The 13780-nt window shown below is 44.5% G+C and overlaps 1 pseudogene; it reads right to left on the minus strand.

The window, feature by feature from the left end:
• Positions 1-6100: 6100 nt before the first annotated feature.
• Positions 6101-8925, minus strand: LOC147988475 (uncharacterized; annotated as a pseudogene).
• Between the last annotated feature and the right edge of the window lie 4855 nt (positions 8926-13780).

The following is a 13780-nucleotide window of genomic DNA, read 5'->3' on the forward strand; positions in this document are numbered from 1 at the left end:
CCATGGCCGTCCTGAGATAATATGCAGCTCGTGCACCAACTCCATCCCGCCAGAGTGCATCGGTTTGAATTACATAAGCAGGGGCGGAGCTACGCGGGGGCGAGCGGGGGCCACGCCCCCCCCCCCTCCCCTCTGATCTATGCCAAGTTAATTAGGCTATGTCAACAGCTTTAGCGATAATTAGCCGATGGCGTAGCTCATTCCCTTTCTGAAGGCGTCGTCGTGGCTCTCATTGTCTTCGTGTGGCTCCTAGGGAAATTTTGATCCTCGGATCGGGCGGTAGCGGTGCTCCGGTGTCGTAACCTTTCTGAAGACACCGTCTTGGAGCCCACGGCTCGTCGTATGCGGCTTCATCTCTTCGTGGTGGCGTATTCACTAGTGGAGCCCCCGGTTGCTCTTGTAGTGCTAGGGGTCGTGTTGCTACGCTCAGCGCCTTTGTATCCCGCCTTGGGTGTTTGTGTATTGGGATGGAGTGCGTCTGCTGGGATATTATTGATCTTTGTTTTATATATAAAGTGAGGCGAAAGCCTTTTTGAAACCCATGGCCATCCTGAGATAGTATGCAGCTCGTGCACCAACTCCATCCCGCCAGAGTGCATCCGTTTGAATTACATAAGCAGGGGCGGAGCTACGCGGGGGCGAGCGGGGGCCACGCCCCCCCCCCCCTCCCTCTGATCTATGCCAAGTTAATTAGGCTATGTCAAACAGCTTTAGCGATAATTAGCCCCCCCCCCCTCCCCTCCTAACAGTGCGCTAAAGTATTAAAGCCCAGGAGCTTTCCTAGTTGAAGCCCATATGTACTTGTTGGTCAGCCCACCTAGGGGAGCTTTCCTAGTTGAAGCCCATACGTGCTTGTTGCTCAGCCCACGCTAGGGGAAACAAACACCCAGGGGTAGTTCCAGAATCTGACGAGGCCACGATCGAGGGCATTCCCTATCTTTCATTTCGGCGCCGACGAAGCAGGCACACGCGCTTGCTCCGCCTGGAAGTTTGACGATGGCATCTGTACAACTGATCCACAACAGTGCCGATGGTACAATAATCCTGCGGCGAGTCTCCTTTAATTCCTTTGTTGATTTATACTGTGGAATTCAACTGATGAACTGATCCGCATCTGGCTCCAATAGACCATAATTTTATTGCATTAGATGAAATTAATTAGGGGTAATTTCTTAAAAAAATAATTAAGGGTAGCAATTTCTTGTTTTATTCTCAAATAATAGGTACTGTAAGTTAGGTTTGCGCTGATTTTATCATCTGAGTTTTAAATTTCACCCGTAGGACAACATAGCAGGACTCTCGTCGGATCTAAGGTATATCATTGGCTCATATCTAGGCTATTGCAAGTTACTATTATTATTAGGTATGCACAAACTGTTAGATGCTAGTTTGTATTTTTGGGACCATTAGAACTCTACGAGTTTGTATGCATGATGACTTCAATATCAAATTAGCTGGTACACAAAGTACCGATCAAATATTCTAGCATGAGTAAAATTTAAAACAAGCTAGAATCGCCATATAGGGTTATTGACTTTGTTCTGTGTTTTGGGTGTAAGAGCCACATTCAAACTAACAAACAAAAATACAATTTTCTAATTGAAAAATACATATTATCTTGTATTCCTCTATGTATGGTCATTGTTAAAAAAAATATGTTCGGTGTCTTCTTCGCCCCCCCTATCGTCAAATCCTGGCTCCGCCCCTGTACATAAGCTCCTCGTTTTTTTATCGCCGACCAGGTGCAAGAGCCGCGTCATGTCCATTGTCAGGCCGCGACAGCTTCAAGTGCACAGACCGCATAATGAACTTCTGTGAGCGCTGCTTCACGCCATCCGGTCAGTGCTCCCTCTGCATCTGGAATTCTGGATTGATGCAGAGAAGAAATAAACATTGGATGCTTGCGGTCGATACAATATTCATGCATGGCATGACACAAACCCTACAGACTAATCGATACAATAAGCACTTGATGCACAAGAGTATGCATACACTATGCTCAAAACCTTCTCAGTTGAACCTTTATGTAGTTTGTTAAAAAATTCAAACCCTATGTAAGTTCGGTGTTAAATGGCTGAGTCTCGTGTTCACGCACAAGGTAACTTGTCATGAAATGAATTATATTTTTTTGCAGATGATTTAGCTAGTTTAGGAGCTACTATTTTCCAGTTGACAATTCTGTATGTATGTGTTATGCAAGATTTTTATAAAAAGCACAGTTGGTGATGATGGTGTGCCTACCTCCTGACCATATTTCATCCATCAAATTTGAAACGAACGGTTTATATGACACTCAGTATAAAATGGTCCAGCCTTCCCAACTCATTCACCCGCTGTAGGATTCGAAACCTGACGACAATAGGCCCCAACAGGGTACCTCTCCATTCTCCATGGCAATCAGAGCACGACGCCGGTGTCCCCCTCCCCGTATAGCAGCGGCTTGTTCTGCTAATGCATGAATGACCGGAAACGGCGGCCGAAAACGCCCAGCTGCTGTGGGAGGGGCTGCCGCGGCGAAGCGCTGCTATTTTCCGGCGGGGAATGGCTATCTAGCGGAGTAGGGCGGCGGCCGTCGCCGGGATATAGCTAGGGGTGGCCGAGGGCGCGGGGGGTGCGAGGCAAGTCGGGGGAAGAAAACCTTGACTTTTCCCCTGTCGGTGTGGGCCAGGCGTGCTTTTCCCTAGCGCCATAGCCCCCAACTGCTCCCCAGCGCGCCGGGTTCGGCCTGTGACCGCCGGGCGGAAAAAAGGTCAGAACCGGCGATTTTCGGCGTCCTGGGGGCGCGACTGGGCCGTTCTTTCGGCGCCGGCGCCGAAAAAGTGGCCTGGGGGGCCCTGTTGGGGGCGCGGCTGGAGATGCCCTAAGCGTGCTCATGCTGGAGTACTGAGAGGATGGGTGACCGGCCGGGAAGTTAGATGATTTGGAATGATGAGGGGTGATCAGAGATTAGAGGTTAAATTGAGCAGTGATGAGGGGTGATTAGAGATTAAATTGTAAAATAATTCGGAAATTTGAAAATCAGAAAAAAAAAATTCAACAAAAAATTTCGTAACATTTCCTTTAGTCCCGGTTGGTGTTACCTACCAACCGGGACAAAAGGTGGAGCTCCAGACAGCAGCCACGTGGAGGGCCTTTAGTCTAGTCCCGGTTCCAAAACCGGGACAAATGGCCATTTTTTTACTAGTGCATTGTGACCAGCCTAAGTAAAGTTTTACTCCCTGCGACCCATATTATTTGTTCATGGGAGTACTATTTAGGCTGGTCATAATGGGGAGTATCATATACTAGTACTATACCCATGGTTTGGGTACCGAGCGAAATATTCGGATATCGGGCGGTTACCGAGTCTCTCGTTACCGCACGAGAAATCTATGCACCAAGCAAAAAATCCGAAACTTTTTGAAAATTTTGAATTTAAACCTCCATAGTCTGATTAAATAAAGCTGGAACTCATGGTAAACACATAGGCAGCCGTGGATCTAAAAGGCAAGAGATGGATATATACGACCTAACCAACGTGTCAGGATGTAGTTGCTGATGCAAAGGGGTTCAGAACTAACATATAAAATGATTAAAAAATGAATTTGAATACAAATTTTGAATTCCATACGAAAAATTTCCGGTATTTCGCGTTACCGTGGTAACCGAGAAATTGAGTGCCCCGCGAGAAAAAAAAGTCTACTTGGGATCCAAAACCTTGATCATGCATATGATATTGATGTATAATACTACGCACATCCGTAGTGCATGGTATTATATATTGATATCATAGATAATTTTACTTAATGCCATGCATGACTCAGGGTGGACATGGTCTGGACAGGTTCGGTCCCAGTCCGAGCCGTCGTTCGGACCGGCCGCCGGGACCGAGCAGCATGACGGTCCTGATCTTAGGGACCGGACCGCGGTGACGAAGCCCAGGCCAGACCGAAGGGACCGAATGGGCAGGGTCGATGTGTGCAGGTGCAGCGTCGAGTTGGGCGACGTGCGCAAGTGATGTGACGAAACTGACGAACTGAATTTTCTAAATCTGACGAAACTGATTTTTGTGAAAGTTTGACAACACGTATTTAACCGACGGTCTTCGCACTCATCCAGAAGAACAGCAGAAACGAACAGCTGCGGCTTCACCTTCAGAGTGTTCTGGATCGTGGCCCAGTACTTGCTGGTGGCGCCGGCGAGGCACAGAGCGTTCGGATTGTCTCCTTGAGAGCAGGTGCCCGGTGTGCATGTTTACTGCTTAATTTTCCTTTAGTGCAAAAATCACACGCCATGCAACGTGTGCATGTCCACCTCTTCGATTGGTTTCAGGTTTGTCAGATCATGCCGTTGTGGGAGCTCATGGCATGGCACGATTTCAGCTCATGCAGCGGCAACATAGCTGCGTACGGGTGGACGTTGGATGGCCCGGCCGCAATACTCGTTTGTGGCTATTCTTTCGTTCCATTCAGTTGCAAGAAAAACGTCTTGACCCACAGCTCGTGTCATGGCACGATTTCAGCTCATGCAGCTGCAATATCCGCAGGAATTGGTGCCACGGTTGGGATTGGCACGCACGACAGCGATGGCGACCAGCTGCAAGAGGATACGCCGCACGGGGAGGAGAGGGAGGAAGGAGAGGGGAAGCTTGGAGACATGGTGGTTCACCCGGAGGCTGCCGGTGGCCGCGACGATGAGGAACGGCGACGGCGGTGACTGCGTTTTGTTGGTCCGACCAAGCGGCTCGGTGAATTGCCGGGCCGGACCGACATTTTTTCGGGCCGAACATTGAAGCCTGGACCGACCAGCTTTCCCACCGGTCCTGGACCGTACGGGCCCACGAGCGGGTCCAGAAGCCTGCTCGTTCCATCCAGCCCTATGCATGACACATAGTAGCACATTATTTAATATGATACGGTATCATGATATGATACTCAACCATCTCTTTCTTCATTTAATTCTATGCCACCTCATCAAAAATGCTTAGTTGATATGCATAGTACTACCTATGATAGTACAATTACGGGCAGCCTTAGTTGCAAATGTTTGTACTTCAACGATTTCTGTTATACGTATAGTTTGATTGGCACAAACTAATATAACGTGAAGAATGAACTGATCTTTATATATATACACATATAGTTTGGCAGCTCTTTCATCAGCCGGCAATACGCCCATGGATCGGTGTGCAAGGCCTATTGATGCGACGGCGGTTACCTGTACCCCTCTCTTATGAACCGAGAGTTCCGACGGGCGATAGAAGGCGGGCGGCGGCTGGCATCTCAGGAGGCAGGAGTAGGTGGCAGGTTGGAAACTATGGATTAAAGGAGACATAAACTATTTGTTCATGCATACTGGTACTAGCATGGTCCTTTTTCTTTTCCTATATAAGATTTGGGATTTCTATTACTACATGGGCCTTAGCTATGGGAGGGATAGGCACACACAGAGTGGGGTGGGGCAGCCTCCAATGGCTTGCACAGTCTCACACCTCCGCGCGACACCCGGCCCTTGCTGCGCCTTGACCTACGGCCACCACGGGAGTCCGGGGCTGTCGCATTGGCTTATCGTGCTATTAAACAGCCGCAAGGAGCCACCATGGACGGCCTCAGCAGCATGACTGTGTACACTGCGAGACACCCCCCCCCCACCCCCCACAACGTTCCGAGGCAGGGACGAGGAAGGCGAGGGGGGGGGGGGCTGCGTTGCGTTAGGGTTCCCCCATGTCGCTTCAAACAGAAGCAGCACGGGTGTGGTTACCTTGTATATATACTTTTGGATTTTTCTCATTTCGAGGATTCTGTCTTGTTAGCGATCGGTTTGTTTGTTATAAGGACGCTTACTTCTGCGGCAAGATGAACGGGAGTTTCTAAATTAAACCATGTAGCGACCATTCCTGAATTTCGCACAGGACTTGTGTGGAAATGTCTCAACGAGGATTTTCCACCAATTGAATTTGTTCATTTCATGATGACATTTGAACAGTTTGCTCTACAGTATGTAATAAATTGGAGACACAACTAATCAATGCAAGATGAATAATGCAGCCTTGGAATCTTTATGGAACCAGCGGCAAGACATTACCAACACATATACACAGGTGCTATCTTAGCAAACACAACTATGCAGCTACTATCTTGTCCTTGGGAATTAATCCTATGAGTTCTGCAATCTTCAGCTTCTTCCTGGCATACTGCTCATACGTTCCAGAACACAAACTCTGAAAATGGGAAGAGTAAGATACTACATAAAAAATTTCAAGTGGATACGATGTTGTTTGACAATATCTACCCAACAAACATACCGTCCAACGAATTTCTTGTGCAATAAGCTCACGGGCTTTATATTCTGGAACCTATAGAGACACAAAAGAAAGAAATCACACGAGAATATAACAGGAACCAATGGATGCTAAGACAACGCCATACTATACTTACACTGTCACTAATGCCTTTTGTGCACCGAGCAAACTACAAAGAAAGAAGACCAAATCAATTTGCATTGTAAAAGAATATATTGATTTATAACAGAAGCAATCACATATAGAACGCCTGTGGAACAAAAAACCTACAACACGCTCCATGTTGGAATCACCGTAATTCAGCTCATACTTCATACTGCGGTCGTGTGCTGAATACAAGTTTTCACCATAAACTTGCTCAAGAGCATCTCTGAAACTCAGCTGAACATTGTCCAAGGGAAAAATAAATAACATCACCAAGCATAAGTAGAGAGAAAGTATTCACAAAACACAATCATCAGTAAAATAACAATGTTGTGTTTTGAAAAGGCTGATGTGCAGCGCTGACCTGATGATTATCATTGACCCGCTTCCAAATCTGATAGAAGACACCATCACGATCTTTCTCAAACATGAGATTCATGCGTGCATCCCATATATACTCCTGAATTGAACCGAAAGAATGCAATTGTTAAATACAACTATAACAAGGGCCGAATATCTAACTGAGCAAGGGATAGAGGAATTCTACATGCAAACCAACAGCTGCTAGTTCCAGAGTCATGTTCTGAAACCTAGCTGCGATCCTACATGCTTGGAATGTGGCCTTTGAATGTATACGCGCCCACTAAATAATAGAACAGATAAGTTATTGTGGTGGTGCAACATTTATATAGAGATTTTTTGCAATTTCATGGTTTTGAGAGGTCAAATATGCATACCTCAATAGACGACTCATTTGTCAGCAAATACTGTTCAAGCCACTGTCAAGAACAAACATTGTTAGTCCAAGAAAACAAAAATACTGAACAAAGTTCTAAACTTGAACTAGCTGATCATTCCAAAAGGCATACATTAATTTCCTTCACAATTGTTTCCTAGTATTGGAGATAATCTCTATCAGCGTCAGGGGTGCTATAAAATGCTCGGTATCTACTCCAACTTGTATACTCAGCGCCACCCTGCATCCGAGTAAAACAACAGGAAAACGACATAGTTCAGCTGTCCTGAGGATAACAAGCACTGAACATAAGCGAACAGGATGCTCTTAAGAGTACTGATTAGAGTACTTATGAAGTTCGAGAAGAGCCAAATAACACATAGTACTTGAACGTGTCAAAAATATACGGGGACTCGAAAAAAGGGGCAAACTTTGTTTATGCGTACGAAAACAGGATAGTAGTTGTATTCTGGGAGCAGCCTATAGCATGTGCACCCAACTGAGGTTTTAGGACTTGTTCCATCCAAATAAAAATTGAAAATTAATCTCTGTTTGATTTTAACTGAAAGACCCCGCTAATTTATTAAAAGAACCCATATTCTAATATGTGCTTAATCTCCAAATGCTGCAATTTTCTTAGTTTTAGTGTTGAGTTTGTCCAAGGACCTTATGTATGCCTCTTAAACTCAGACTTAAAAGTCAAGCTACAAAGAAGTTACTTTCATATTAAGCAATTTTTTGCTATTGTCCATTCAAAGGGCAAATCAATATGAAACCCGTTAGCGACTGCATTTGTACATATTAAATGTAGATGCATTACATAAATAAGTGCAGCGAATACGGTAATGACACTTACATCATTGAAAATGACTAGCCACTGGTAGTCGTTCAAGGACTGTTTGTAACAGAGTTCAGAATCAAAATACCAACCAAAGAAGCCATCTACGACGTAGTGAAAGAAGTAGTCGTTCTTCACGATTAGCTCTGGAGGGTACTTGCGTTCCAATGCAGCAGCATCATCCAGCTCGTCAACCGGCTTTCCTTTCAACAGCTACGTACACAGATGGAGTAAGTACATACATAAGAAGGCATAATAATTTTTCATGAAGCATTGATAGATCAATCAATTGTGAACAGAACGATAGGAGCATTATATTGATATGGGACTAACTAACTAACCAGGCAAGCTTTGATGCGATAAAGCGCATACTTGAGATGGAGCTTGTTGGTCTCCTCTTGGTCCAGTTCGGTGTAAGTCTCAATTTCAGTCATGCGAGCCGCTAGCTTTTCACAGTCGCTTATGTGTTGCTGCTTCGTGATAGCGTCATTGGCCGGTTCAGCAACAACGATGGCCGAATCAGCAGATTTTTCTTGCGAATCTCTGTCTCGTCGTCCCTCCTGGGCCTCGTTCAAGAAACACTGGATTTGATATTGTACTAGAGCAGCTCGCGACTCATTATCGTGGAAAGATTTACGGGTAAGGGCTTCCAGGATTTCACGTGAAGGGATGTTTGACAAACCAGCGAGGTAATTGCAATTGGGCGAGGCGCGAGGCGATAATTTCGTCGTACCTGGACATAACAGGCTCGTCGGGGAATCTGGGCGGCGGAGAGACTCCATCCACACGGCTGCTTCTATCAGATTCGGAATCGACAAGGGATCCAGACAACAACGACGCGCCACCTTCACCAAGACGCCGTCGAGACACTCCTTCAAGAGGCCTCCTCCGGCGGCGGCGCCTCTTGTGCGGCATCGGCATCCCCATCCAATCGGCATCAAAGGGGAGATGAGCACTGCAATTTAGGAGAGGCGAAACCATCATATCCTTTGGCAAACTGGGCCTAGCAGGCCTAAGTTGTTAAAAAAAAGCACAGTTAAGTTAAAAAAGGTTAAGTTTTATTTAGTTTTAGTTTTCTCAAAAGCAATTTAGGTTTTTTTTGGTGTCTCAAAAAAAGTTCAGTTATTTTGCCCAAATATAGTTAAGTTTTTTCTAGGGTAAAAAAAGTTTAAGATTCTCTCTTTTCCACTTAGGTTAAGTTTTGGGGAGTGACTGGTTGCAACTCCGTGTCAACATGAATCACGAGGCAAATCAGACAGTCAAAGACACCTTTCCTTAGGCTAGTCATAGTGGGGAGTAACTTAGACTAGTGTCATGCATATGACACTAGTCCTTGTTACTACCTTCATAGTGCAAAGTAACATACAAGTAGTATCATAGATGATATCATTTATTACATTATAGACTCATTTTGCTTTGGATTGCGTTATGTTACAGTAACATATTATGTTACTCCAAACGCCTCTCTCCTCATTAACTCTATGCCACATAAGCAAACTTGTCTTGAAATGCGCTGAGTTATTTGCTAAGTTACTCCCACTATGACCAGGCTTAGTAGCAAACTGAGAAACACTCGGTTGCAACCCTCTTGCAACTCACATGACGCACGAATCACAATGCAAATCTAATGGTCGCTTTGCATCCACCACTCCACCAGAAATAAAAGAAATAAATCAAAGGTAAATTCTCTATAATAAATAAATCCTCAATCTTGAACCAATGTCGGTGGAAGTCGGGCGTTGGGGCAGTTGACATGACGTATCTCCGCCCTCTACTGATGGGCTAAATGCCGGTTGGCCTCCACATAGACCTCGTCCTGGATGGGCTTGGGGATGACAGACTGCTTTGTCATCTCCGCCGCTTCCGTGGCCTCGTACTCCCCCATGGTGTCCTCCATGGCGAAGCACGCAGCCGGTCGGCTCCGCCGTCACCTCCTCCATTGGCTGGGGCTCCGCCTGCTACTGCTCCTCTGCCTCCTCCTCCTTATCCGACTGCTACCCCCTGCTCACCCATCTCACTACTAGAAAAAAAGCTTATAGGTGGCCTCAAATTAGTGGCGGGTATAAACAGGCACCTGACATTGCTATTTTTGAAAGGAAGCGGCAGCGGGTAAAAACAGACCCGCCACTGCTTCCTTTTCAAAATAGCAGTGGCAAGTAATAAAACAAACCGCCACTGCTCTCCACAACAGCAGAGGGCGGAAATAATCACCCGCAACAGGTGAACTCTTCAAAAATTGTCCGCGTGCTGAAAATGAGCATTGGTGGGTGCTATGGAATACCCGCCACTGGTATGGAAGGTATGACTTGGCAACGGGGCAGTATTTATGCCTGTCACAGATAAATTATGCTGAGTGCTAACCCATACAAAATAAGTTTTATGTATTCACAAGTTAGCAACGGGGCAGTATTTATAGGGGTCATGCTTGTTGTCATATTTGGCTTGTTGTAGGTATGTGTTGGTCATGCTTGTTGTCATGCTTCACTTAATTACCACAACGACTTGGTCTTCCCTAAAAGATAATGCTAGCTAGCCCACACAGTTATATTGCCGCATAGACACTTAGGAACGTTGATTCCTGTACTCGTTGATGGTGCGCACGATGTGCCCCTGAAAAATACGGTCGGGACAAGCTCCACCAAGTGAGGGCGGCGCATGCGATGCTTTTACTCGGTTGCAAATGCTCCTACAAATACCGCCAGATCCCAGATTTCACATCCCACAACCGCAGATCACAAGTACGTCCTCCTTGAAACTATGGGAACAGCGGAGCTCACAGGTGTAGGCAGGGGCTCGAAGTCGTCGTGGCCCGAGGCGGTAGGGCTGCCTGTGGCCACGGCGGCGCTCCTGATCAACGGGGACAGGCCCGACGTCGCGGTGGCCGTAGTCGAGGGACCAATCAGGCGGCCAGGGGAGCCCGACCCTAATCGCGTCATTCTCGTCTCTAACGCCACCGGTGTCGTCGTCAGGACCCCGGTGGTCGGCTAAGCTTAATAACATGCCCCGGCGTGTAGTGCAACTCCTAGATACGCACCGTTCACTGTTGCGCATATATCCAATTCTCTATCACTACCACTTGCTATAGAATAAATCTGTGGTACATGTGCTGCTCGGCCGGGTTATAGTTAATCTATATATAGCTCTTGTGTAATTTCGACATTATTATGCCAGAATAACAAAAGCATGCACGCTTTTGGAAGGATGGTGGTATATGAATGGTCGCCTCATCCGTAAAATAAAATAAAATATGGATGATCGCTTCAAAAGTACTATTGTGAGCTGGAGCTCATATGATCCCAAGTGAACAATGAATTTCAAAAAAAAAGTAGACGAATTCAAAAAAATCTGTTTTTTGTTCGAAGAAACATTGACATTTTTTGTACGCATGCACATTTTTGTGATGGAATCACATTTGTAGAGGTATGGACGAAAAAAATAAATTTGATGCTCCAAAATGCTTCCATAAACTCTCTTTTTAGAGCATCGATTTTATATTTTTCACCAACACCTCCACAAGTGTAATTTCATCATTAAATTTTGCAAACATGTAGAAAAAAATCAAGGCTTCTTGAAAAGAAAAACCAGTTCTTTTTATTTACTATTTTTTCAGATTTTACTGTTGACCCGATCTTATGTGAGCTCGAGCTCACAAACTCCACGTCCTGATCGCTTTAGGTTGTCTACTAAAGGTGTAATCCTACCGCATTACTCCACACCGATTCTGGGACGGATTCATGGGGCTTCCATGGACCATGGGGTATTGGACATTTGAGTAATTTGGGCCAACTAGTACACACATGTTCTCTTACATTTTAGGGCTAGACCAGTCCCTGCCCATGGGCTCTCCCCAGCCGTTAATTGAAAGAGACCGGCAATAGCAGGTGCTCGCCTATGGGCTGGGGTTTCAAGGGCCATTTATTTTTTTGGGAGGGAACAAGTTTTTTCGTGGTTTTGGTAGGTTTTTTCACGAATCGGGTTCTGTTTGTTTTACCCTTTTTTCCTTTACTTATATTATATTTTTTCTACGGTATTCCCTTTTATTTTTTATTTTATTTTTAATTTTCATTTCTATTTTTCAAAAAATATATAAGAATATAGAAAACTACTTGAACATTTTTATGTTGTTTATGGGTTATTGTAACACTATATGACATCTTTTTAAAGTCATGAACACTTTTAAAATTTGTACGAATATTTTATATAATAGTTGAACATTTTTCTACATTGCATGATTTTTTTTAAAATGCATGATTTTTTAATGACGTTAATACATTTATAAACCTACATGGACATTTATAAACCGACCAGGCAGCCAGGAAATCCTGACCCTAGGGCGCGTTGCCCTCTTCTCTGATGCTACCGACATCATCTCAAGACACCCGTTGTCAGCCTCATATGTTAATGGGGTGCAAGTGTCCTAGTGCCCAGCAATACGACTTATTATTTATTGATTGCTTTGGTGGAACTATTATTTAATTACTTTGTCATAGATGTGCTGCTCGGTTAGGTCATACAGAAAAAAGGTTATGGATACTCCATTGCTCTTGTGTACTTTCAACATTCAGCAAAAATTAGAAAAACATTTCATTGATGCCTCCTTAGAAACATTGTAGTATATGGATGATCATCTCAAGTTGCCAAAAGATAGCTACTCAAATGTGTAACCCTATTGCAGTCACAACTCATCAACCCTTGTAGGGTGGGCCATGAAATCGACCAAGGGTGGCCTACCATGGGCCATGGGATGGTGGATCTTTTAAAATTGTGTCATTTGGACGAACTAGTATACGCATACTCTTGTACATTTTAGGGCCAGGGCTTGCCCCATGCGTTGAAGCATGGCAACTGCTATATATCGCTCGTAGCGAGTGGTGATAGGGGTATCGGTAGGGGTTTTCCTTTTGGGGTTTTTTCGGAAACAATTTTTTCCACGTGGTTTTTGGACTATTTTTTCTTTCGGGAATCTAGTTTCAGTGCCTTGGAGCTTGAGGGCACGACACCAAGCTCCGACGAAGGCAATGGGCTACATGGGATTGGGTTCAATGTCACCCTATATTATGTCAATGAGGCACCATCGAGTCGATTTTGCCGCCCATGAGGCAGACCCAATGGGTTTGCTACTAGGAAATGAAAGTTAGTAATATATGGATTTTCAATGCTACAAATGCGTTTTCACTCAGGCGATATGCAGTGACGACTCAGGGTTCTCTGTCGCACATGTTGCCTTCGTGTTGCAAGTGTTTTTTGCAATGCCGTAAATGTTGGCTAACATGTTGCATAAAACCAATAATTTTTTCCTCGTCAATGTGCGACATCCCGTGAGAATTTGTTGTATACACACGAAATTTGATGCATTAGTGGAAATAATATGCAATGCAAGTTCATGCTTATATTTACTAGTCATCAACCCGTGCAGCTGCACGGTTTAGCAACTTTCAGGGAAACATGGATTTTAAAACAATTTTTTAATGAGTTGGAATATATGAAATATATATATTCAAATACCTCAGCAACATTATCAAAATCCTCAGTGAATATTATCACTGCCAAGAGCATTGTTTTTGAAAAGCTATAGTTCATTCTTTAAGGCCTTATAAGATATTTGAGTATATTATCACTGCCAAGAGCATTGTTTTCAAGTATAGGGAATTTGATTGTTGAATCTAAATAATTCAGCAACATTATAAAAATCTTCAGTGAATAATAAGTAAGAATATCTATATCAATACGTAAACAACTCAAAGGGGATTCAGTAAGATATTATTGTTTTCGTAAGATATTT

Source organism: Triticum urartu, chromosome 1A (assembly GCF_056163025.1).
Source record: "Triticum urartu cultivar PI428250 chromosome 1A, HENAU_Tu73, whole genome shotgun sequence".
Taxonomy (NCBI): Eukaryota; Viridiplantae; Streptophyta; class Magnoliopsida; order Poales; family Poaceae; genus Triticum; species Triticum urartu.